This window comes from Branchiostoma belcheri, unplaced genomic scaffold, assembly GCF_001625305.1.
Source record: "Branchiostoma belcheri isolate BF01 breed outbred unplaced genomic scaffold, Haploidv18h27 scaffold130, whole genome shotgun sequence".
In the NCBI taxonomy this organism is placed as follows: domain Eukaryota; kingdom Metazoa; phylum Chordata; class Leptocardii; order Amphioxiformes; family Branchiostomatidae; genus Branchiostoma; species Branchiostoma belcheri.
In genome coordinates, this window is record NW_017802714.1 from 140,910 (window position 1) to 146,239 (window position 5,330).

A 5,330-nucleotide genomic window follows, 5' to 3' on the forward strand; every position below is an offset into this window, starting at 1 on the left:
TTTTTTTCCTGATGCATGTGCATCTATTACAGTTACGATATACAGCTATTTTGAGAGATATGTTCTCCGAGTATGCGACAAGGCGATCGTTCCCAGTGGCCCACCTACCAACCTGCAAAAGCCTTTGATCAGTTCATTAAGGATGGACTTGAGAAAAAGAGAAAATTCCGGCAGCACATCTTCGCGTTAATGCCGTTAGTTCGACTTATTATTTGCCGGATTTTACAACTCCCGCGAGGAATGTCTAACCATCCAATCCTAATTCCTTTAGTCGGCTGACCCCCCAGGTGGAATTACATCCCACACGAGTATTTACAAACAATAGGTAGTCACCGTCAGTCTTGATAAGACCTAGAAACGGTTAGATTTTTGGCCACCCGGCTTAAAAGGTAAAAGAACTTCCGGTTTTGATATCTCATGATCTACACATGCTAGGGTCACGAATTTTTTGGCGACGCCTTAGGGGGGAACCTAATGGTACAGTATTGTGTGCAGTTTGCAAGAATTCTAGGGATTTTACAGGAATTTCATCCACATGCATGGAATCTAAATTGAATATTTCACAGCCAGGGAAGATTGCTGTCACAAATCTATGCCCACAGTCCTACTTATTGACATTGCCGGAAAAACTTTGGAAAACTTTCTGCAAGGATGCTCTACTTTCCCGTGTCTCATTGACTATACACCCAGGGGATGTAAGAGTGATCTACTGAACTGCACTGTAACTGTCCAGACTCAGCATGTAACAAGGTACATATACAGTGCCAGTATATAGGACTTTAAACTTTATAATAATGATATGCCAGCTATCGCAATAACTGACCACTTTTTGGGCTGTGCTATTATACAGGGGTCAGGACACTAATAGTAGTGTTAAGACTTATAGTATTTATCTATTTAAAAGCGCATCATAGTTTATTTGGAATAATTTATTTGAAAATACAACAAAATAGAACATATACATGACACTTAAACAGAAAGTCACTAAACATAATTTTGACACCTCCACTTAAAATGGCACTGTTCCAATGTCACGTGGTAACTGCTGTTTTTCTGTCCAAGCCATCTTGTTTCACGTAACATAGAAGGTAAGAGTTTTTTTTTTTCGGCAATGACCGGCGAAGTAAATCAGTTATACGTAGAAGGGATGGTAGTAGTAGAAGTAGTAGTAGTAGTAGTGGTGGTGGTGGTAGAACTTGTTGTTGTAGTAGTAGTAGTAGTAGTAGTAGTAGTAGTAATTGTAGTAGTAGTAGTAGTAGCAGCAACAGTAGTAGTAGTTGTAGTAGTAGTAGTAGTAGTAGTAGTAGTAGCAGTAGTAGTAGTAGTAGTAGTAGTAGTGGTGGTGGTGGTGGTAGAAGTAGTAGTAGTACTTGTTGTAGTAGTAGTAGTAGTAGTAGTAGTAGTAGCAGTAGTAGTAGTAGTAGTAGTTGTTGTAGTAGTAGTAGTAGTAGTAGTAGTAGTAGTAGTAGTAGTAGCAGTAGTAGCAGTAGTAGTAGTAGTAGTAATAGTAGTAGTAGTAGTAGTAAGCCTTTTTTCAAACTCAAAAGCTTATTAGATATCGCAAGTAGACGTTGTTAGGGTCATGGGATGAGCAGGAGGGTCAAACAGGCTATAGTAGAGTGAATACCATGCCTTATCATCGGCGTATATGGGGAGATAAACCCTTGCCGATGTAACTACCTCGGGGCCTTTCTATAATTCCACAGTCACTGTGGTAACTGCCGGCAATTTTATACTTCCGGCATTTGCAAGTAAACGGATGCTGAACACCGTGGACATCATCTAACTTATTTGATTCATATCAATTCCATTTTCTTAAATAAAAGGAAAGCAGCCTTCTTTATTAGAATAAAATCGTCATTGGTTTGTGAATATGATGAACTTTAACTCATGAAGACATCGGTCAAGATCCGATCGGGCCAAATTAATACTTTAGGTGTATCCAGGTTATTTTTCTTAATTTAAAGTCGCATTTCTTTAATTTTCAACATGCAAAAATACAATACATAATGGTGACGCACTCAAGCAACATTCTTATATTCACGTCACCATTAGACATAAAATAAAAATTACATCACAAAACGTGAGTATATACATTTTGTTACACAAATCGTTCATGAATTCCAAAATATCCTAGTCTAGATAGGGCTAATAGTGTAACACTGTGATTCCAGTGCACATCAACAGATCCATCTCCAAAGAACATGGCGTCAGGACGGTGGACTTTTTTTGCTTCTGGGCCTGTCAATCTTCGTGATCCTGCTTTAGTCTCAACTGCTGCGCCTCTGCTGGAACCTCATATCCGGGAGGCAGGCAGAAAATATAGCACAAGATGTGGCAAATAGGTATGTCATTTCTGTATTTTTGGTGCATCCCCCCCCCCACCCGGAAAAAGGCAAATCACCCCCGGGCCCTGTCACCGCTGTTTGACATAATTAAATCACAGCACACGTACACGGGACTGTATTGTCCAATGCACACGTATACGGGACTGTATTGTCCAATTCCTTGTTAATCTTTAACCTAATTTTACAAATTTGGTCGTTTTTTATCAATAAAACAGTGGTCCTTTTAAATGGTTCAGCTAATCTTCTGTTGCTTCACAGATGTCCAGTAGTGACAGGTTTAGGGCCTTGGTTGCTTATTATAAGAAAAATCATGCAAGATAACAATCATCCAAATGTCAATTTTATAATTTCACAAATTTGACTGCAATATATTTACGCCTACATTAATATTTCCTGTAGGATGGTGAACATGAGTCATATTAAATCGGCCGTAAACAGTTCGGATAGATGGAACGATGAGACACAAGATGTCGTTGAGATGGAAAGCGTCACTGACATCACAGAGAATCATCACTTTCTCTTCCAACTAAATGCCTCCCGATGTTCGGCTCGAAAAAGTTTTTATCAAAGTGCACAAGGCAGGATCACATAACAAACACCGCCTGCATCCTTCAGGTATGTGTTTAGTAGAAACTTTTAAAGTTTATTTTTCTAGAGACTGTGCCATACAATTTTACACATTTTACATATATACGCATTGCTTGAGGGACAAAGTTTTTTACATGATGGCATAGTTCTTTTCAAACAATGCATTTTGGCCCTGTTCATAACGAGTTCATAATCAGGTTATTATATGTCACATTCCTCGTTGCCATCACAACTACAAACCGGTTCAAGCTACATTCTTTTTAGATAAAGACCTTGTTCATATGAAACCACCCGAACCGCGATTCGGGTAACTTGCATACCTCACATCTGGTCCACGTGTCACACATTCCTTTCAAACCGTGCCCGATCACGATTCTCTGAAACTGCATTCATTGTTGTTTGATGAAAACACGCAAGGTAGCGTGTAATTAATGACAGAGGTAGACGACCTACTTGCTGGTGCCCCCTCCCAGCGTATCTCGGGATTTAGCTATAAATCCGATTAGTAAGGCTTGATATGAATATTGCCTTTGCTTATGTTGAAAGCACTAGTTTCTTGATTGTTTTGCACAATCAGCATCAGAATTAGATAGTTCTTACAGCGTGCGTCGTCATATTATACCTAGATAGAGGCTGTGCAGATAACATCCATGAAGGGCAATTTTTAGCTCTGCGCACATAACAGGTCAGTTCGGCGTTACCACCACACTCGTCCATGACACATTTCAGAAGATCGTTGGTTTAGAACAATGTCACCTCCGCTGAAAAAAAATTGATCTTTTATTAAAATTCAAAATTGCTGTTCTTGCTCTGTGCTGTTCAAAAGAGTAATTATCAGATAAAACCTCATTGTTAGTTGTATGTGCGTTCTTGCCAATACAGGTATAACTACCAGGGCCTAAACAAGAAGCAAGTTTATTTTTTTTTTGTTCGAGAGGTTGGTCCCTAGTATGTACCTATCCTCCAATAAGGAGACAAAGAAAGGAGAAATCATTTTAACAATCTCATATTCTCATTTGCTTCTACACTAGAGGTTTGTTTGGACCTTCAACCTTTCCATCGTGCTCCCAGAGAATCCGGAAAGGGCAACGCTGAAGAGCCAGTATCTGACTTATGCAAAACCTCCCTACTATCCTCCGTATGACGCCATGCTGCACCACCTACCGTACAACAGATCCCAGATGTCCAACATCATGCAGAAGAACGCGGTTTACATCGCAATTCTGCGCTACCCGCTCAGTCACCTAAAATCGGTCATCAATTACTTTCAGATGTACAGGGGTCATGTGTTACAAAAGAAAAACCCACTAGAGGTTTATTTAAGCAACCCCAAGTATTTTCTCGGTAGTAGCGGGTCCATGACAAGGAACTGGCAGGCCTTTATGATGGGAGTACCTCCGCGGTACTCTGGAATGGCGCAAGCTCGTATCGAAGAGCTTAGTCAAGAATTCGATCATGTAATGATTTTGGAGTACTACGACGAATCATTGATTCTGCTTAAAAGAAAAATATGTTGGAAATTTCAAGACATCTTGTATGACAGACAAATTCGGAACTATCGCTCGTATGTTTATAAGACGGCCAATATATCGGAGAGGCTTCAAGAAAACCACCGCCGTTCAAGCGACCTATATTACCTGCTTTACAGCTACTTCAACAAAACTCTCTGGCAGGAAATCATGGACGGAGAAGAAGATTTCCAGAGTGAAGTACAACTCTTCAGACGGGTGAACTATGAAGTAAATATCTACTGCAACAGCTCTGTTAGTGAGAGTTACGTTGTTGGAGCTTCGAGATGGAACGAAGAGTTTACGGTGGATCAGACGTTGTGTTCTGAGCTGAAACTGACTAGGGTAGACTGGGACAAGCGCTTCTTCAAAAGGCAGGGGAAAGTTCCTAAGGGTCTACCGCCGAAAGGTCTGTTCGCCAGACCATAACTTTCCCCTTCCACCATATCTTAATCACGTTTAGTTTAATCTGAAAACATTGTCAATGCTAAATACATGTAAGGTTTCTAAAAATTGTGGTTGCCACATCTACATTAAAGGCAATCTCTTTGTCATAATTTGTAATAATTGTTGATTGATCGATGGGTACAATCTCTGGTATGTGGCAGCGCAAGCAGCACTCCCCAAGCAGATGTTGATGGTGGAAGATCGTTTGCTTTTTATATATGGCTCGTATTTTGTCGACGAAAACAGATTTCACTCATGACTTTGTTCTGCAATAGTAGTATCAGGTATAGGTTTTGTCACTTCCAAGTCATTGAATATTTTTACATCGTTGTTAATAGTGCCTATAATGACAGCGTGTATGGTGTACATTAACGAATACGATTGCATACGAAATCACGTAGTTAAATCGTCAACATATTTTTGACATTTTACATTTTGA

The 5,330-nt window shown here is 39.8% G+C and overlaps 1 pseudogene; it reads left to right on the forward strand.

The window, feature by feature from the left end:
- The first annotated feature begins 2,878 nt into the window (after window positions 1–2,878).
- LOC109464001 lies at window positions 2,879–4,952 on the forward strand (annotated as a pseudogene).
- The last annotated feature ends 378 nt before the right edge of the window (window positions 4,953–5,330 follow it).